The 22253-nt window shown below is 41.4% G+C and overlaps 1 long non-coding RNA gene across 1 annotated transcript in view; it reads right to left on the bottom strand.

Moving 5' to 3' along the window:
• LOC127571058 (uncharacterized) overlaps positions 1–21981 on the bottom strand; it is a 60269-nt gene extending 38288 nt beyond the window's left edge. Inside the window, exons 1-2 of the long non-coding RNA XR_007956438.1 lie at positions 21935–21981; positions 5813–5937 (exon numbers count right to left, since the gene is read on the bottom strand). This is a non-coding gene — a long non-coding RNA (uncharacterized LOC127571058). The remainder of the gene's footprint in view (positions 1–5812; positions 5938–21934) is intronic.
• Between the last annotated feature and the right edge of the window lie 272 nt (positions 21982–22253).

The following is a 22253-nucleotide window of genomic DNA, read 5'->3' as shown; positions in this document are numbered from 1 at the left end:
TTATCCAGCCACCTGGAGGGGAAGGTCTGCAGCAGAGGGCCCTGACTGTTTGAGAGCAGATGTCTTTTACTAGTCCGTGCTGAAAGGGAATTGAAAGGCCAAAGTTCTTCTTCAGTGGCTAGAAAATAAAATATCTATTTCCTGCATGCGAAGGTCAGGGAAAAGAGGCAGAGACAAGTTATACTTTGCTTCTGCCCTCATGTTTGTGGGAGTTCAGACCAAGCATTTGCAGAAGAGTCTGTCTCAATTTCCAGCAGTTACTGCAAGCAGACATTCAGACACAAAGGCGGCCAGCACCTGACAGCATGGAGCCAGGCGTTAAGGTAAAGGAAGCTACAGAAGTAAATTTTCCATTTGCATCATAGTGGCGTACATAGATTAGATTACATAGAACACTACAGCACAATACAGGCCGTTTTGGTAGAGCGGCTGCCTCCAACCACCTGGGTTCAATCCTGACCTCCAGTGGTGTCTGTGCGGAGTTTCATCTGCGTGCTCCTGTTCCCTCCCATGTTCCAAAGGCATGTGGGTTAGTGGATTAATTAGCCATGGCAAATTTCCCATGGTGTGATGTCGAGTGGTAAAATATGGTGTGTGTCAATGGCAATGTGGGGAGAATAAAATGGGATTATCTTAAAATGGGATGCTTGATGGTCTGTGCAGATTGGTGGGACAAAGGGCCTGGCTCCATGCTGTATGATCCTATAATGATCTAGCAGTTCTTTGGAACCAGTGGCTTTGTGGCTGGTATTACTCTAACCGCAGGCTGGTACTTGACCCATAGCTTTCACCTCCAATGTGTAATCCAAAATCCTGCTGGCATAGGTGTGCAGTGATGTGTGACGGCTATAGAGGGTAGGGCCTGTGACATTGGTGCAACCAGGCCATGTTAATGGTCTGGCCTACAAAATATGGCACTCTGAAACTTTAACAGAGAGCTGATACGTCAATACAGCTCATGTGTCAGCAGTTAGACAAGATAATGAGGAAATTCTGATTTAAGTGGTAGCACAGTAGTGTAACGCTTAGCATAATGCTATTACAGCACCAGTGACCCGGGTTCAATTCCAGCCACTGTCTGTAAGGAGTTTGTATGTTCTTCCCGTGTCTGTGTGGGTTTCCTCCGGGTGCTCCGGTTTCCTCCCACATTCCAAAGACGTACGGGTTAGGAAGTTGTGGGCATGCTATGTTGGCACCGGAAGTGTGGCGACACTTGTGGGCTGCCCCCAGAACACACCACGTAAAAAGGTGCATTTCACTGTGTGTTTCAATGTACATGTGACTAATAAAGAAATCTTATCTTTAATACAAATAGGGTAGAACCATAGAACCATAGAACCACACAGCACAAAACAGGACCTTCGGCCCACCATGTTGTGCTGTCCATCAAACCACCCTCACACTATCTAACCCTTTCCTCCCACATATCCCTTTATCTCACATTCCTCCATGTGCCTATCCAACAAACTTTTGAACCTGTCCAATGTATCTGCCTCCACCACCACCCCAGGCAGTGCATTCCATGCACCAATCACTCTCTGGGTGAAAAACCTCCCCCTGACATCTCCCCTGAACCTCCCACCCATAACCTTAAAGCCATGCCCCCTTGTCCTGAGCATTGGTGCCCTGGGAAGGAGGCGCTGGCTGTCTACTCTATCTATTCCTCTCAATATTTTATATACCTCTATCATGTCTCCTCTCATCCTCCTCCTTTCCAGTGAATAAAGCCCTAGCACCTTAAGCCTCTCCTCATATTCCATGCGCTCTAATCCAGGCAGCATCCTGGTAAATCTCCTCTGCACCCTCTCCAACGCCTCCACATCCTTCCTATAATGCGGTGACCAAAACTGAACAGAGTACCCTAAGTGTGGTCTAACTAGAGTTTTGTAAAGCTGCATCATCTCTTCGCGGCTCTTAAACTCAATCCCACACTTATGAAAGCTAACATCCCATAGGCCTTCTTAACTGCTCTATCCACCTGTGAGGCAACTTTCAGTGAACTGTGAATATGAACCCCCAGATCCCTCTGCTCCTCTACACTGCCAAGTACCTTGCCATTTACCTTGTACTCTGCCCTGGAGTTCGTCCTTCCAAAGTGTACCACCTCACACTTCTCCAGATTGAACTCCATCTGCCACTTGTCAGCCCAGCCCTGCATCCTATCAATATCCCTCTGTAAGTTCCGACAGCCCTCCACACTATCCACAACACCGCCGATCTTAGTGTCATCCGCAAACTTACAAACCCAGCCTTCCACCCCCTCATCTAAGTCACCTATAAATATCACAAGAAGTAGAGGTCCCAGAATCAATCCCTGCGGGACACCACTAGTCACTGACCTCCAATCTGAGGGCACTCCTTCCACCACAACCCTCTGCTTTCTACAGGCAAACCAATTCCTAATCCACACAGCCAAGCTTCCCTGGATCCCTTGGCCTCTGACCTTCTGAAGAAGCCTACCATGAGGAACCTTATCAAACGCCTTATTAAAATCCATATAGACCACATCCACCTCACTACCCTCATCAATCTTCCTCGTCACCTCCTCAAAGAACTCTATCAGGCTTGTGAGGCAAGATCTTCCCTTCACAAAGCCATGCTGGCTGTCCCTAATCAGTCCATGATTCTCCAGGTGTTCATAGATCCTATCCCTTAGAATCCTTTCTAACAGCTTACCCACCACAGACGTAAGGCTCACCAGTCGGTAATTCCCTGGACTATCCCTACTACCTTTTTTGAACAAGGGGACAACATTCCCAATCCTCCGGCACCATCCCCGTGGACAACAAGGACTCAAAGATCCTTACCAGCGGTTCAACCATCTCCTCCCTCGCCCCTCGAAGCAGCCTGGGGAAAATCTCATCAGGCCCCGGAGATTTATCTGTCTTGATATTATTTAACAACTTCAACACATCCTCTCTCTTGATATCTACAACCTCAAGAACATTACCCTTACCAGCACTCCCTTCCGCGTCATCAAGACCCCTCTCCTCGGTGAATACCGAAGAGAAGTATCCATTGAGAACTTCTCCCACTTCCGCCGCCTCCAGGCACATTCTCCCACCTTTGTCTTTAATCGGACCTACCTTTACCCTAGCCATCCTCCTACCCTTCACGTACGTGAGAAAGGTCTTGGGTTTTTCCTTTACGCTACTAGCCAACGCCTTTTCATGTCCCCTTCTTGCTCTCCTCAGCCCTTTCTTAAGTTCCTTCCTCGCTACCCTATATTCCTCACAGGCCCTGTCTGAACCTTGCTGCTTATACCTTATGTATGCTACCTTCTTCTCCCAAACTAGTCGTTCCACCTCTCTCGTCATCCATGGTTCCTCCACCCTGCCATTCCTTCTCTGCCTCACCAGGACATATTTATCCCTAACATCCTGCATAAGATCCCTAAACATCGACCACATCTCCATGGTACATTTCCCTTCAAAAAGGACATCCCAACTTACACTCCCAAGTTCTCTCCTTATAGCCTCATAGTTCGCCCTTCCCCAATTAAATGTCTTCTTGTCCTCTCTGCACCTGTCCCTGTCCATGACAATTTTAAAGGTTATGGAGCAATGGTCATTGTCCCCCAAATGCTCACCCACCAATAGATCCTTCACCTGTCCCGGTTCATTTCCTAAAACTAGATCTAACATGGCATTCCCTCTAGTCAGCCTGTCGACATACTGCATCAGGAATCCCTCCTGGACACATTTAACAAATTCCGTCCCATCTAAACCTTTGGCACTAAGCAGGTTCCAGTCTATATTTGGGAAGTTGAAGTCTCCCGTTATAACAACCCTGTTATTTTTGCTTCTCTCCAAACACTGCCTGCCAATCTGCTCCTCTATATCTCTACTGCTACCAGGGGTCCTATAGAATACTCCTAGTAGAGTAACTGCTCCTTTCTTGTTCATTACTTCCACCCATACGGACTCTAGAGATGGTCCTTCTACAACATCCATCTTTTCCGCAGCCGTAACAGTGTCCCTGACCAGTATCGCCACCCCTCCTCCTCTTCTCCCCCCTTCCCTATACCTCTTAAAACACTGAAAACCAGGAATATTCAATATCCACTCCTGCCCTGACGTCAGCCACGTCTCAGTAATAGCCACAATATCATAGTCCCCCATACTTATCCAAGCCCTCAGTTCATCTCCCTTATTCCTGACACTTCTTGCATTTAAGTAAACACACTTCAGTCCATCTACCTTACTACTTTTATAACCTGTATTCTGCTTCTCCTTCCCCAAAGCCTCTCTACCTGTTTGATCTAACTTTTCCCCATCCCCTTCTTCCTCTGACCTACTCCTCCGGTTCCCTTCCCCCTCACAAACTAGTTTAAACCCTCCCGAACCACCTTAGCAAACCTAGCCGCAAGGATATTGGCCCCCTTCTGGTTCGGGTGTAACCCGTCCTCTCTGTACAGGTCCCACCTTCCTGAGAAGAGATCCCAATGGTCCAGAAATCTAAAACCCTCCCTCCTGCACCAACTTCTCAGCCACGCATTTATCTGCCACCTCCTCCTGTTCCTGCCTTCACTATCACGTGGCACCGGCAGCAATCCCGAGATTGCTACCCTTGAGGTCTTGTTCCTCAGTCTTCTGCCTAGCTCCCTGAACTCGCTCTTCAGGACCTCATCCCCCTTCCTACCTATGTCGTTGGTGCCAACATGAACCACAACTTCTGGCTGCTTTCCCTCTCGCTCAAGAATCCTGTGGACCTGATCGGTGACATCCCGGACCCTGGCACCTGGGAGGCAACATACCATCCGGGATTCATGCTCACTTCCACAGAACATCCTATCTGTTTCCCTGACTATAGAGTCCCCTATCACTACCACATGTCTCTTTCCCACCCTTCCTTTCTGAGCAGCAGTACCAGTCCCAGTGCCAGAGGCCTGGTTACTGCAGCTAGGCCCCTGCAGGTCATCCCCCTCAACAGCCTCCAAGGTGGAAAACCTGTTACTGAGGAGAACAGCCTCTGGGGTTCCCTGCTCTGTCTGCCTGCCTGACTTCTTCTTCTTCCTCTTCCCTCCCCTGACAGTCACTGTTCTATCTGCATCCTGAACCTCAGATGTCCCTGCTCTAAGGGGGGTGACTGCCTCCTGATGGACCGTGTCTACATAACTCTCTCCCTCCCTTATGCTGCACAGTGTTTGTAGCTGCGACTCCAGCTCATCAACTCTGAGCCAAAGTTCATCCAGCCTTCGTCAGAAGTTTGTCAGAAGCCAGGGCTTCTCATTTGTTAAGAGGAATAATTGCATTGAAACAAATTCCTGCTATTTAACGTTCTCCATTCATCCACAATTCATGGAACCTAGCCAAAATCCATATTAATTTGCATAAACTGTGAGCTTGCTTGTTATCAAAAAAAAACCATTATCACATTACTCAAGAGGCCTGTAATTGTCAAAGACTGCTTAGGTAGAAAATTAAAATTCAACCCAGCCCAATGCAACTGTGGCCAGTCCAAACCAATTCAAGCACTTACTTATCATTACTTCCACACCTGACCTGATATTTGCAGAGAAGGGAAGAGAATGACCTGCTACATTGCAATACATTTCTGTTGTTCAAGAACAGAGACAATATGTGTTAACACTAAGCATATTCTGTGCGGGGCTAGCTGACACCCCACTTGGAGTTTTGTGTGCAGTTTTAGTCTCCTTGTGTGAGGAAGGATTTTATTGCCATGAAGGGAGTGAAACAAAGGTTTATCAGACATTCTTGGGATATCTGGTAAATAGAGATTGGGCCTGGAGTTGAGAAGAATTATTGAGGATCTTATAGAAACTTTAAAAATTCTGAAGGATTGGACAAACCAAATGCAGGGACAATGCTTCTGATGACTGGAGACTCCTGAACCAAGGGTCACAGCCTCAGGACGTAGCGTATGCCATTTAGAACCAGGATCAGAAGAAATTTCTTTACCCAGTGTGCAGTGAACCTGTGGAAGACAGTGGAAACCAAGTCATTAAGTACAGCGGTACATATGCTAAATGGGTCAAAGAATATGGATACTGAAGGAGGTGATCGGCCACAATAATGGAGCAAGCCTGCAGGGTTATTGCTGCTCCTATTTTCTACGTTTCTGCGTTTCTCCAGATTATCATCTGGATTATGAGCCAGGCCAGTATCGTACAGTCTGACTTGATCCAAACCCAAACACTTCAGCAGATTATACACCTGACCTGAACTGACCTAAAGCCAACATAAAACGTCAGTCCCAGGTGCTGGTACTTGTGTTGTAACATATACCAATTAATATATTTCCAGTTCAAGAGCTCAAAACATTTCTACTGAATCACTCTTATTTCTTTTTATTGAAAAGTTAATCCCATTTATTTTTATTTAAAAAGGATTAATCCCTCTTTTTTAATAAACATCTTGTGCCAATTAATATAGGTATGTTCAGGAGAACAGCCTGTCATCTTCTGATCTAATCAAATCAGTGCAGAATTGATTAGGTAATGGTGGGCCCTCACTTCAGGCTCCAAGTAGTCTTTTCTCCCACTTAGAATCAGACACAATATAACATGCCTTGACCTGAAACATCAACTGTTTATTTCCCTCCATAGATGCTGCCTGACCTGCTGAGTTTGTCCAGCACTTTTTGTGTTGCTCCAGATTCCAGCATCTGCAGGATCCCTTGTGTCACAATATAATGTGTTTAGGACAGATGTTCATTTTAGCGCCAGAGTATCTCTCCATATATTTAATATGCTCTCAGTAAATGCACAAAAAAGTCACAGCCAACTTATTGGAGACAAATACCCTCATTTCTGCCGTTTTCCAATATTTCAAAGCCCAGCCCTGCGAATTCCTTAACACCCTAAAATCCATGATTTACTACAATTCCAATCCTGGAAATGCAGTATTATAAGATTATTCTTGAAACATTCCAGATGGATAATGATACACCAGGAAGCTATTTTAAAGCTATTATAGGTCTACATGATGTCTCAACCAAAATAATTTGCATTCCATTGCATTTCTGACTGTTCCAAAGAACTATACAATGAAATCAGGTTTTAGCAAGCCTTCAGAATAATACGACAAGAGTTGGAGGTAAACAAAGGAAGTTATGAAGCAAAAACTAATTAGATAAGTTACAAAATCAATAAAGCTACACAAGGAATTGAACATTTCTTTTTTCTTGTCAATACGTAGACATAACTCTGCAGTTACCATTATATTTTTTCCATAAATTTAGCAGAAAAAAATTAAAATATAGAATCATATGTATCAGTTGCTAAAATAACCATTGTAAAGATTTCCAAAGACAAATAAAGGTATTTGATGATTACATTGCTGACCATGTTTTCCTGTTCTCTGAAAGTATTTTTTTTAAGATTTGCTACTTGGAATTGGATAAAGTAATAAATGCAAACCTCTGCATAATGCTCCACAACCTTTGCAGACTGATGAAGAGTCTTTGACCTGAAATATACTGCTATTTCTCTTTCCACAGATGCTGCTTGACCTGCTGAGCATTTCCAACATTTTCCGAGGAGGTATCCTTACCTTAACCCAACTTGCCCAACTTGGTAAGCAGGTAAAAAGGAGAAACTGATTGTTAACTCTGAGCAGTCAAATTCCAGAACAGCTTGGTTACTGACATCTTGATGTACAAGATGCAGTGGATTTTGATACTTTGAATTATCTCAGTGATCCTTTTTTTACATATGCAACGGTTGTATAAAAATAAATGTTGGAAAGATGCAGCAGGTCAGTTACCCTAACAAGGAAAGAGAGATTTTGGGTATAATCCATCCATCAGCACTTTATCAGGACTACTAAGAATATTTGGAACTCTTTTTATCATATAACATTTACAGTATTTGTACAGGTTGCCAAATTATGTTGTGACATCTATGGATTTGACAAAGTCAGATCAATCATTAAATAGGCCTGATGTTCTACCAATTAAAAGAGTATAAATAACACGTGCTAACAATGCCATTTCAATAGATGAGAAGGAGGCAGGAAACAAGTGCCTGCTGTAAAAGTGAGGTACAGCAAAGAAACAGGAGTGTTGGCTGTAATATAGAGGAAGCAGAATAAAATGTCTCATATGCCGTGTGCTGGCAATTGCATTGACTTGCCTCAACTTTCTTCTACGGCAGTATAGTATGTGTCAAAGAAAATGACCTGAAAAGAGCACACAACACTTGGCCTTTTTCTTCCTTGGGCATAATGTTCATCTTCTAAACCTTGTCAGTCTTTATACTGCACTGTAGGTACAAGGCTGCAATATCTAAATCTGATATGACTTATCCTCTTTCTTACAAGTGTGCAGAACCTTGAAACACTTCCCTCCATGTTAACAGGGTGACACCATTCTATCTGTTACTTCAGTTGTCTATTCAAGAAATTCATCAAGCACCTGCCCACCAGCTCACTAAACCTTAAAATGGAAAAGGTAGTATTATTTGCCTGTGAGAGGCAAAGGATTGGAAAGTGATTAATGGAGATGGGAGAGTTGCATTCGCTTAGAAGTGCATGGAACTTTTGCAGAAGTAATTTGTTCCAGCCATGGAAGACTGGTGGGGCAGTGGAGGCAACAGGGCACACAATTGCTCGACATTCCTGTTAAGCAGTACACTGCCACATTTCACATCCTGCTCTGGTACAAATTCCACAGGCTTTATTCGCCATTCATAACTTATTCCCTCCTCTTCTGCAGATCCATAATAGAAACAGTGAGAGAGCAGGTAATGATAAAAGTGCGTAAAGTGAGCAAGGAAGCGTGAATTTCTTCCTCACTGAATATAATTCTGACAATTATGATGATAATGAGGAGAAAGATCTTTAAAAACATCTCACCACATTTGTAGAATTATCACTTTCTAAAATATTGAAGAATAGCAGGTAAGCTGTTAACAAGTTGCTTTACAAAATAAAAATGTACAGACAGAGAGAGAGAGAGAGACAGAGAGAGAGACAGAGAGATAGACAGAGAGAAAGAGACAAAGACAGAAACAGAGAGACAGAGAGAGACAGAGAGAGACACACACACAGAGGGACAGAGAGAGACAGAGAGAGACAGAAAGAGACAGAAATGGCCTCATCCTGTACAACTAACAAACCTCCCTATTCTTAAACTTCAACATCTTTGCAATAAAGGCCAAATTGCCATTTGCCTTCTTAACTACTGTACTTGCCTGGTAACTTATTGTGATTCATTCACTAGAATACCTCAATCGCTCTGAACTTCACTCATTAGCAGTCTCCCTCCATTTAGATAATAATCCACCTTTTGATTCCTCCTACCGAAGTACAAGACCCCACACTTCCCCACATTAAACTCCATTTGCCAGGTTTTCACCAATTACTCAATCTATCTCTATCCTGTTGCAGAATCAAAATGTCCTCTTCACAACATGCCTTTCCAATTATCTTTATATCATCAGCAAACTTGGAAACCTTACATTTTGTTGCCTCCTCATTAATGTAAATAGTAAACAATTGAGGGTTAAGGGCTGATCCCTGGGGTACTCCACTAGTTATATCCTTTCAGCCTGGGTTTTATATTAATTCTTTATTTTCTGTGTGACAGCCAGTTTTCAACCCATACCAACACACTTCCTCCAGTACCTTGGGCTCTTAATTTATGCACCAGCTTCTTATGTGGCGCCTTGCTAAATTCCTTTTGGAATTCTGAATACACCACACCTACAATCCCCCCAATCCATTCTCCCTGTCACATTCTCAAAGAATTCAAGGAAATCTGTCAAATACAAAAGTGGTGGGGTGGGGGCAGTTATGCTTCCGTTATATAGGGCATCCAGAATACTGGTCTGACCACCACTAATCCACTTTATTATCTTATCCGTGAAAGAGTTTGTGGTTCCCATATCAGCCTCATCAGTCACCCCAGAACCCACAAAACCAAAGTGGACCCAAATCATCCTCAATCCTGAGGACTGCCTTGGAGGAAAATTTAAGGTATTGGTATTGGTAGTGGTTTATTATTGTCACTTGTACCAAGGTACAGTGAAAAGCTTGTCTTACAAGCCATTTCTGTCTCTTTCTGTCTCTCTCTGTCTCTCTCTGTCCCTCTGTGTGTGTGTCTCTCTCTGTCTCTCTCTGTCTCTCTGTTTCTGTCTTTGTCTCTTTCTCTCTGTCTATCTCTCTGTCTCTCTCTCTGTCTCTCTCTCTCTCTCTCAAAGTGCAGTTACATTGAGTCATACAGAGTGCATTGATGTAGTACAGGTAAAAACAGTAACAGTACAGAGTAAAGTGTCACAGCTACAGAGAAAGTACAGTGTAGTAAGGTGCAAGGTCGCTGCAAGGTAGATCGTGAGGTCATAGTCCATCTCATTGTACAAGGGAACTGTTCAATAGTCTTATCACAGTGGGGTAGAAGCTGTCCTTAAGTCTGGTGGTACGTGCCTTCAGGCTCCTGTATCTTCTATCTGATGGAAGAGGAGAGAAGAAGATATTAGTACATTGGAAGCAGTCCAGGGAAGGCTTACTGGACTAATAACTGAGATGGACAGTTTTCTTATAAGGAAAGGTTGGACAGATGAGGCTTGTGTCTGATGAGATTAGAAAAGAGAGGCAACTTAATTAAAACATTAAGATCCTGAGGGATCTTGATAGGATGGATATTGAGAGGGTGAGAGAATATAGAACTAGGGGATCATGTTTAAAAATAAAAGATCAGCCATTTAAGACAGGGAAGAGACCTTTTTTTCCCTCTCAGATGGTAATGAGTCTTTGGAACTCTTCCTCAACTGGAGTCTTTGATTATTTTTAAAGCAGAGATATAATCTTGATAAGCAAGGGGGTGAAAGGTTAATGAGGGTTGAGAGGAATGTAAAACTGAGTTTATAGTCAGATCTCATTAAATGGTGGAGTCTATTGGCCTACTCCTGCCCCCAGTTTATAACACTGTTTTGTAAATGTGCAAGTGTGAAAAGGAGTAAAGATAACGTTGACAAAGGATGACTATTAAAAGGTGATAAATTGAGTTTTAATGCATCTTGCAGCTGTCGCAGTTAAGTCATTCGAGTGACTGTTCCCCTAATGTTTCATTTGAAAATCTTCTGCCTTCAAAGCAGGTAGGATCATTTGCAGCAATTGCCATTTACCAACCTCTTTGTATGACAAAGTTGTGAGAGCACAGTAAGTTGTATGTAGGTCACATACTGTGGAACATATTTCAGATCACTTCTTGATCTTTAAAGACAGATAAAGTGTCGTTGTCTTTTACAGTTCTCCTTGGTACCTTTAATGAGTCCACAGTCAAGGAAATCTTTAGCCTCTGTCCTTTTAATCTGAGAGAGGCCATTATCTGAGGCTTGTCATCCACTTGCCATCTTTCCATTTGCCTAATATCCTGGAAGAACACAGTGAAAGCAGAATTTTGATGATGAATATATTGTGGCAACTTTCATCATAGGTTCATTAAGTGTAATCTTCTTGTCCCACACAATCTGGACATTGAACAGGGAGTACCTTATCCTGCTCAGAAAGTTGAAGGGGTTAACAATGGAATTACATAGTACTACATACATGCTATCAGCTGCACATAACCAAATCAGATGGGCCCATGTTACTAATGCTGCCTCACCCACATCTCAAGTAGTTCTTGATGAACACGTGTCCTGGAAACAGTGCACAAATCCTGATAGGAGTGTGGAATCAGACTCTAACACAAAAAATTTGTGCAGTTATCACTTTCCAAGAAGCAGTCAGTGCTGGCCAGGCAGATCATCTCCATCATTATTTTTGTGGAGCAGCTGACCTGATGTTCTCATAACCTTTTCTTTCTGAAGTACGTATTTGCTTTGCTTGCTCATTTATTGGAGTGGGTTGAATAATATCATGTAGGACATGTCTTCAAATGCCTCCTTTATTCTGCTGTTCCTACTCATCCATTGAAAACTACCCAATACTCAGTATCTCTTACTGTGTACCAGAAAAATTCTGATAGCTTCGCAGAATCTCAGGCTGTTAGATGCAAGTTCAGTTCAATCCAGTTCAAAGAGAATCATGTACATTTTTACACGACATTTACAAGTCCAGTAATCATTTTGTTATGTTCCTTCAGGCTGTAAGTTCAAAAGTAAAGCACTTTCATCAATCTCAGCCAAAACTGAAAATCTTAACTATTTTTTACATATCCTTAATACAAAGGGAATGCAAGTCATAGTTCTATTCATATTACTCGATAATGCCCTAGATGATGAAATAGAAAATTACATATATACATATACCAATCACAGACAGATATGTGGCATTCAAAAGAGTAGATGGACGCAATAAGTTAAAAGTGATATTAATAGGTGAAGAAAATGGATAAAGCTAGGTCAAATGGATTTCAATCCTGGCAGATGTGAGCTCATGAAGTTTTGATCTAAAAGAATAGAACAGAGTATTTTTAAAATGGTGATACCTAGAAGCAATGGAGGCCCAAAATAACTTTCGGGAGCAGTTGTGCATAAATCATTAAAATGTTATAGGCAAGTACAGAAAAGAATCAAAAAGGCTAATGGCTATGTTGCCATTACATCCAGAGGACCAGATTAATAGGAGATACAAGTTCTGCCATCATACAAAGAATTGGTTACATCAAACCTGGAGTATTGTATTCAGTCTGAGCACTGCACCTTAGGAATTGGCCTTGAAGGGAGTATGTGCCGATTTACCAGAATGATACAAAGATTACACATATTAAATTGTGAGGCCTGATTACACAAATAGAGACATATTCCCTTAAGAGGTTATAGGGTGATTTGGTTGGTTATCATGATAGTATGTGGAGCTGACAAGATTCAGAGAAATTATTTCCACTACTGAATATTGGACAAAAGGTCTAAATATTAAAGCCTGCTTTTTAGGAGTGAAATTAAAAAAGAAATCTATATTCTGAGAGTGGCAGACATTTGGAATTCTCTTCTACAAATGATAACTTATACTCATTAATTGTTAATTTCAAATCTAAAGTTGATAGATTTTCGTTAACCAAAATTGTTAAGGGATATTGAGCAGTGATTTTGGAGCTAAATTATAGTTCAGCCATGATTACTGTGAGTAGCAAAGCAGGCCTGAGGGGCTAAATAACCTCCTTTTGTTCCTTGTTTTTCTCCTTACCTTTGACCCATCCCCTGGTGGATCTGTTCTCCCCTCCTCCCCTGCACCTGCCTATAACTATCTCTTACCTGCATCTACCTATCACCACCTTGTGCCCACCCCACCCCCCCTTTTTTGTCCACCTATCACTGCTCTGCTTTTCCTTCCTCTATATTGAGCTTCCCCTTTTCCTATCTTCAGTCCTGAAGAAGGGTCCTGACCTGAAACATTGACCACCTGCTTTTCTCCACAGATGCTGCCTGGCCTGCTGAGTTCCTCTGGCATCATCATGTTTTTCATCTAGATTCCAGCATCTGCAGTCCTTTGTCTCATTTGTTCCTAGGTCATTCTCATTTTTAAGATATTGTACTAATCTCAGAGTAACATCAACAGATGTTTCATCATGGGACTGAAACTCAGTAGAAAATTTCCTGGAATCAATACATTTAGATATTGTCTTTAAATTCGAAACTAGCTAAAAATTGCAGGCAAATTCATTGCCAAGACTATTATAAAGAGCTGTTGAAATTCATGTAATCTGTAATATGTTTGGCACCATTGAAGAGATCAAGACTCTAATATAATTCTTTGTGTGCATTTCCTTTCTTCTAGTTTGTGCAATGGTTGAGATTAATGAGACCACAACAGTAGTTCAACAGGCAATTTCTCCTTCCTGTGGGACTGGGCAACATCCAGGCTAAATATAACTAAATGAGCTTCAAGCTAAAAGCCTCCTAATTGTTTTCTTATCATCATCCTTGCTGAAACTAAAACATTCACAAATTCCCAGAGAAAAAACACAGAGATTAAGCAATAAGCAGAGCTAAGTAACAAACAGTCTGCTGGAGGAACTCAGCGGGTCGAGCAGCATCTGTGGGAGGAAAGGAATTGTCGATGTTCTGGGTCAGAACCCTGCATCAGGACTGAGCTAACAGAGCTAAGTATCCTGTACCATTTTTATTGCATTCTATTACTCTAATTCTGAAGCCAACGATTACTTGTACTGTCTGGTACACACAATATTTTGTTAAGGATTGAATGGCGAAGCGTAATGTATTTTCAGCCATTGTGTGGCTTACTTTTAATTGCTGATGTTAAGACAAGTCAGTTGGTTAATGCATTTCCTAAGGATGAAAGAAAGAATTAGTGCAAAAGTAAAATACTGCAGGGACTACAAATCTGAAACAAATAAAAGAAAATGCTGGAAATCCTCAGCAGGTCAGGCCTCACCTGTAGAGAAGGAAAACAGGGTTAGTGTTTCACTAGAACTGGGAACGTTAGAATTGAAACAAAGTTTATGTTGAAGGGAAGGTGGGTAAAGTGGTGGAGAAAACAATGGGGAATGTCTGTGATAGATGAAGACCAGAAGAGTTCAAATGTGTTTTTAAAAAAAATGATTTGAAGTAGTTTCAGATCTGGAGGTTAAGGTAATTTTATGAGGAAGCGTTGAGTGATCTGTTCATTCAAGGGACCTAACATGTAAAGGCCTTGAATTAATTCATAATAAAATGCTTTGATGAAATGAATGACGTCGTCAGTAACCTTTTTTATGCCTATGATCAACAAGTGCTCTGCAGGTGATGGCATTCCAAATCCAAACCCCATTCCCCCCCCCCACAATCACCTTCAAATGTGAAAAGGCAAACCACTACTCAATACAGCGGTACTCCTGTACTGACCTTTGTTTCAAAACAATCCTATTAAATTCTTAAAGGACTTGGCAAACTGGACCTTGCCTCCTGCCAGCTGGCTCCTTCCCCAATTATTACTGATACCCTCCACCACCAAACCGTGTTATCTGTGCAGTTCTCTTGAATGTCAGCAGCTTCCTCTGCTGGAGGTGAAAGAAGCTGTGCTGCTGCCTGATTCAAGTGTTGGGGAGTGCAGAACAGAGGATGGTAAAGACTCTCAACTGGCTGACTGTGTTCCTCTTTCTCTTTGGACATAACAATATGAATGTTGGATTTTCATTGTATTCTCATTGAATTAATTAATTGAATTAATGAATGAACACGGAGCAAAAATATATTGCTGGAAGAGCTCAGCAGGTCAAGTAGCATCTGTGCAGGCAAAGGAATGGTCAATGTTTCTCCACTCTCAGTCCTGATGCAGGGTCATGACCCTAAACAGCGACCACCTCCACTTTCCTCCCCTCCCTGTTTTCCCTTGCTCTGTATTTATTTACATAAAAACTGTTACATCTCTTAAACATTCCAGTTCTGATGAAAGGTTATTGATCTGGAACATTAACTCTTTTACCCTCTCCACATGTACTACCTGATCTGCTAAGTATTTCCAACATTTTATATTTCAGATTTCCAGCATCCACAATATTTTGTGTTATCTCTGGGAGTTATAAAGTGATATTGATGAACAGTAATACTTGCAGCAAGGAAAGTATAAGAAATGACGAGAGCAGCGTTTTATTAATTATATTAAACATACAGACTGATGAATTCATTAGATAAAACAATTTCAATTGGATCATAAAATCATGTTGGAAACCAATTCTTTTTGGGAAAACTGGAATGTCATTAAGGATGCACTGTGATGAAGTATCAGAAGAATGGACCAAAAAGTGCTGGCCCTTCATGAGTGAACTATCCTTAGACATTTAACTTTTAAATATTACACCATTGAGATATTAAGATACCAGAGGGCGCACCATTAATTCTGTAGGTATAAAGGGGATCCAGAGATATGGGATTAGTGCAGGAAGTAAAAGATCAGCCATGATCTTATTGAAGGGCAGGGCAGAAACAAGGTGCTATGTACTTATGAGAACCAGATCATTTGCAGCCAGTAAAACATGATTAATAGAATATACGTTCTCCCTGTGTCTGTGTGGGTTTACTCCGGGTGCTCCGGTTTCCTCCCACATTCCAAAGATGTATGGGTTAGGAAGTTGTGGGCATGCTATGTTGGCGCCAGAAGCGTGGCGACACTTGCCGGTTGCCCCCAGCACATTCTACGCAAAAAAGCTGCATTTCACTGTGTGTTTTGATGTACATGTGACTAATAAAGAAATCTTATTCAGTCTATATTCAGCACAATAAGTTCTGAACATGTTCATTCATTAGAGATACAGTAACTGCAGATGCTGGAATCTGGATCAAAAAATAAGCCGCTGGAAGAATTCAGTGGGTTCTTGAAAGAATGAAAAGGGAAAGTCATTGATAGCATGCAAGGCAGGAGAGATTAGATGACATGAAGATCACGGTTCAAGGCAAAGGGATGACAGTGGGCTAAAATGTAGAAACAAAATACGGGTCAAATGGAAAATAAAAAAAATGCAGATGTTGGCAATCAGAAATAAAAGAAACAGAAAATGCTGGAAACACTCAGCATGTCTGGCAGCAACTGTGAAAAGAGAAACAGGGTTAACATTTCAGGTTATTCAGAACCTACTGTAAATAAGAATAGAAAAAATAGTATTGACATATGCTGTCGAAGAAAATTGCTATGATCTTAACTGTTGCAAAGACTGTGATATGCATAGATGAAAGATGAGGTGCTGCTCCTTGAGCTAATGTTGAGCTCCGTTGCAAAAGTGCGGCAGATGTTAGAGTTGGAGTGGGATAGAGAATGAAAATGCCAGGCAACCACTCTGGGTCATGTTTGCAAACTGAATAGATGCGTATTCCAAACCAATCTTGCAATCAGTGCTTAGTCCAGCAACATAAAGAAGACTTGGTGAATGCACAAGTAAATCACTATTTCGCCCTTATGTTTGAGGCCCTGAAGGGAGGAAGTAAAAGTGCAGGAGTGCCCTGCTTGGAGAGGTGCTGTGGGGAGGGGGGTGCCTGAAGAGTGGACAGACGAGACAGTTCCTTTAGAATGCTAAAGAAGCAGGGTGACCAAAGTTGTGTTTAATGGTGGTACCACACTGGGTCAGCCACAATGGATAGTCTCCAGAAATGGTGGAGACTATCCATTGAATGCAAAGGCTGGCAGCATGGAAGGCATAACAGTAGGAGGACTCATCATGATTCAAGGAGAGAAGGGAAGGGGTGAGGGCACAAATTCAGGAGCTGGAACCAATGCAGTGGAAGGCTTTGTCAATCACAGAGGAAAGGAATCCTTGGTTGGGGAATAAAGGAAGGCACGTTGGAATAATTAATGCAAAAGGTGGCATCAACAGTATGGATGTGAAGGAGACAGGGAAACTATGGAAATGGAGTAACCCCATCTGTAGGCAAAGCAAGAGGAAAAGTAATAAAGGCAGGTATGAGAATCTGTGGCTTTTGATGGATGTTGACAGACAGTCTCTCACCAGAAATTGTGAGATTTAGGAATGAAAGAGGGTGGAAAGGAAGAGACAAGGATGGACAATCAAAGAGCAGAAAGAGGTGAGAATTTGAAGCAAAGTTGAGGATTTTGTCCAGTTTGAGGTGAGAGGAGGAAGGAAGAGACTCGAAGTGAAGAAAGAACAATTCAGCGTATATCAGTATCACTTTCTGAGATACTAAAGGATTTTCACTAAGTTAAACTAACAAAATGTTTTATCAAACAAAATAACTAGAGAGGGAAAGAGAGAGAGAGACAGAGACAAAAAGAGACAGTGACAAAGAGAAAGAGGGAGGGAGGAAGGGAGAGCATTCTCCAGCGTGTGCTTACCACCAGATAAGTAATCTATTCCAATTTGGTCAGCACTCACAATATAACAATAAAGAGATTAGCTTGTCCCATGGCATTATTCTTAAAGTGATCACACCCATAATCCCTTCTTCAAGAATAAAGAACTAAAAGAAAAAACATACAAAATATGTCTAGTACTAGAGGGCATGCATTTAAGGTGAAAGGGGGTACATACAGAGGAGATGTGCAGGGTAAGATTTTTTTTACACAGAGTGGTGGGTGCCTGGAATGCACTGCCTGAGGTGGTAATGGAGGCAAATGTGAGAGAGGCATTTAAGAGGCTCTTAGATAGGTGTCAGGACATGCATGTAGAGAGGGATATGGACACTGTGTAGGCTAAAGGGATTAGTTTAGTTTGGCGTTTAATTACTAGCTCAATGTTTGTCACAACATCGTGGGCCGAAGGGACTTTTCCTGTGCACTACTGTTCTAAGATAAGATATCTTTGTTAGTCACATGTACATCGAAACACACAGTGAAATGCATCTTTTGCATAGAGTGTTCTGGGGGCAGCCCACAAGTGTCACCACACTTCCAGCGCCAACGTAGCATGCCCACAACTTCCTAACCTGTATGTCTTTGGAATGTGAGAGGAAGCCGGAGAACCCAAAGGAAACCCAAGTGGACACGGGGAGAATGTACAAACTCCTTACAGACAGTGGCCAGAATTGAACCTGGGTTCTGGCGCTGTAAAGCGTTACGCTAACTGCTACACAATGTTCTATGTTCCATAAGTGTTCTTGAAATTGAAGACTTGCTTTACATATGAAGATCAAATATATGAATTAGGAGCAAGAAAAGGCCACTCAGCCCTCCAACCTGCTCTACCATTTAATAAATTCATGGCTAAACTGACTGTAATCTCAACCTCATATTCCCGTCCACCCCAGGTATCCTCTCACCCCCTTGCTTTTCGAATATCTTTCTGCCACTGCCTTAAGAATACTCAAAGACTCTACTTCCCTTACCTTCCTGCAAGAAAAACATTTCACCTCATATTTGTCTTCAGTGGATAACATATTATTTTTAAACACAGGCTCCTTATTCTAGATTCTCCCACAAGAGGAATCACTCTCCACATCCACCCTGCCAAGGATCCTCAGGATCTAATATGTTTCAATCGTCATTTTTGGGAAGGCATTAGATACTGTTCCCATGTCAAGTTGTACCATCACTGATTGAGCCATCACCTTAACTTATATACATCTCATGGGTCTAATTTCCATTGAATTGCATTCCTTTGATATTAGGTACATTGCTTTCATCTCACATTCTGAATCTGATTTTACACAGCTCATCTTGTCCTCTCCATGGATGTCTGATGAACTCTCTGTTGGGCACTGTTTGCTGAAATGACTTTTCAATCCACTTCACGCACATCTTTTCCCATACACATTCCATTACGGTGTTCTAAAACTAGATTCTGAGCCACAATTGTCATTCAAGACCCGTATTGATACATTTTGTCATTGGTATTGGCTATGTGATTCATCAGCTGATTACAAAGCTTTAAATGATTATTGTTGAAGCACTGTGATTGGAGAATATTTTCTCATTACTAGCGAGAAAATTGCTTTTCTAAGAATTCTCGCATTTCTTAAAAACACATTCCTTCAATTTCATTTGTGATTCATTAATCTTGAAAAAATGTCTCTTCCCCTCATTTTGTTAAGCTCTTCATGAATACAGATCAGAGTACAATATATAAAGAGTCTATAGACTCCCCTAGAGATTTTTGTAAATTCAGCTTTGCATACCTTTTGCTTTATGAGCTGAATAAGCTTTTAGAAACCAAAATGATATCATTATAGAAAGTAAGTGTTACTAGTCAAGTAAGAGATCAAAAATCAGGTAGAACAAATAATTAAAAGTTGCATAAAATGTCTTTAAGATTAAGGGTCAAAGGGTCTTTGAACTGAAACACGACCTCTGTTTTTCTCTCCACAGATACTGCCTGACTTGCTGACTGTTTCCAGCATTATTTTTACCTTTATTTCAAGAAAATATTATTCCTATTGAAAATGCATTTTACATGATAACTATCACTGGGTACACAGATTCTGGGTTTATTATTTGATTTGAGATATGATTCACTTCAAAATTATGGCTGTATATTGGCCCTAATTAGCAAAAGCATTGGTTTGAATTAAAATCGGATGTATCAAAGTTGAATATGGCTTCACCTGTACAGGCAAAGAATTCAGGCAAATTTCTTGCTGCCGTTATTCTGTGGTCACTTCTAAGTCTCTTTACTTGACCTTTTGTATGGTGGAGATTAATATTAGCATATAACAGCTTTCCTTCAGATGATATTAGTGTTCCGTGTGGTCTTCAATGATTTGAACTGGCAGTTTTATTATTTCATAGCATGACAGAACCAGAGAAAACAAAAACACAGATACTTATAAAGCAGTTACAATTTTCAGAGACTAGGTGAAGTGTCAAATACTGTTATTGTTAGTGTCAACTTCTGGTACTAGCCAGAACAAACAGAAATAAGCTCATATGGTACCTGCCAACAATATGTTGTAAATAGAGACTCCAGTGCTTTTACACAATACCTATTTTAATTCAGGGATTACATTTGTTCCATTTTAAGCCTTTCTTTAAATATTTTTCTTCTGTAAATGACTTCCAATGCTTTCCAACAACAACAACAACAACCTGTATATATGTAGCACACTGTAAAGTTTATATTGACTGCAATTGGATGGGCAAGCACGTCCTTAACATTAGAGTTGTTGGGGGGTGGGGGGGGGGGTGGTCGGTTGGCAGAGGAGATCTGCATATGTGTCCTTACTCTCAAAATACTGGTAGGTTTCACTTTTCTGTTCACCCTGCTTTAACATAGCAAGATATTCCAAGGTACATCATGGGAGAGTTAGACATGAGATTTGGCACAGAGCCAAAGAGGAAGTGAGGCAGGTGACCAAAAACTTCATCAAAAAATTAGGTTTAAAGAGCATCTTAAAGAAGGAGAGATAGTGTGGTAGAGAGGTTAAGGGGAAAGTTCCTCAACTTAAGCAGCTAAGAAGGCATTCCGGGTAGTTCTCTGGCCATAGCTCACTTGATACGAATGAAATGAGGTTAATGAAGTCCCACCCAACTGAACAATACTTGAAAAGTGTTGGAGGAAGGTGATGGTCACCACATCAGATGTTGTGGGGAGCTCAAACAGAAAGTCATCATTGGAGAGTCTGATGCAAGGTCTTGACCCGAAATGTCAACCATCCCCCTGTCTCGACAGATACTGCCTGACCCATTGAGTTCCTCTAGCAGTTTGTCTTTTACCTTAACTCTTCTCCTCTAAGTACTGACATCTCTGCTTGGTGATAAAGGTCCTTCTTGTTCACTCCATCCAAGCCTCTCATAATTCTATAAAACTCATTACACTTCCCCTCCATCGTATCAATGAAAATAGCCACACCCTACACAATCTTACTAGTCTTAGCCCAGGTAATATCCTATTAAATCTTCTCAGTGCCCTCTCTAGTGTTATCATATTCTATGTGTTGTGTGCTGAACAGAAATATACACAGTGCTCGAGTTTAAGTTGTTCTATTGCCACCTCACTGCTCTTAAGTTGCATTTTCCTTCTAAATTTCATGTGCTACTTAGCTGTTGATAAATGCAATAAAGGAAGTATGCCATCATAACCACTTTATCTACCTACTATCTTCAGGGATCTGTGGGCTAGCACTCCAAGATCTTTCTGCTGCTCTACACTTCTCACATGCAACCATTTACTATGCATTCCATGGTCTCATTCATTCTCCCCAATTGCATTGATTCATACTTCTCTCGATTGAAGTCCATTTGCTACCTTCTTGCATACCTGATAGTCCATTTTGCATCTTTTGGGATTTCCATTTCCATTGATTATAATCCATCTATCTATAAATTATGAGTAGATAGATTTATATCTTGGTCCAACCACAGACTGAACCATATTCCTAATCTTCAGCTCTGACCGCACATCAAACCACATTCCCAGTCCCTGGCTCTAGCCACTCACTTAACCATGTTCCAGACCTAAGCTCCAGCTGTACATTTTACTGCAGTCCCAGTGGTTGGCACTGGACACATACCTAAAACAGAGAAGGAGCATGGAGAACAGTCATTCAGGTTGGTACAGAGAACCTCAAATCCATGCATCAGAAACACATAAAAGCCGTACATAAGCAGCAGGAGGAGTGCACCACCTCATAAACTATGCATCCACCTACCAGTCAGTGACCATCTGTCCCATCTGTGGAAGAGCCTGCAATTTCCACATTGGCAACATCAGCTACCTCAGAACACATAAAGCTGAAGCAGACAGAAGTCACCTTTGATCCCAATGGACTGCCCAAGTAGATTTATACAAATAGAGATGTGTTAATGAAATAAATAAAACCTAACAATTGAATGTAATAAAAATAAAGCAGAAACTGATCTACTAGTCTTCCAGGTTTTTCAATAGCCCATCTTCTTCTTATGTCAAAGAATTTATGGTCTCTTCAAACAAGATATATTTTCATCAATGAGGAGAAAATGAGCTGAGAG

This window comes from Pristis pectinata, chromosome 5 (genome assembly GCF_009764475.1).
Source record: "Pristis pectinata isolate sPriPec2 chromosome 5, sPriPec2.1.pri, whole genome shotgun sequence".
Taxonomy (NCBI): Eukaryota; Metazoa; Chordata; class Chondrichthyes; order Rhinopristiformes; family Pristidae; genus Pristis; species Pristis pectinata.
This window is presented reverse-complemented; position numbering and strand designations above follow the sequence as displayed.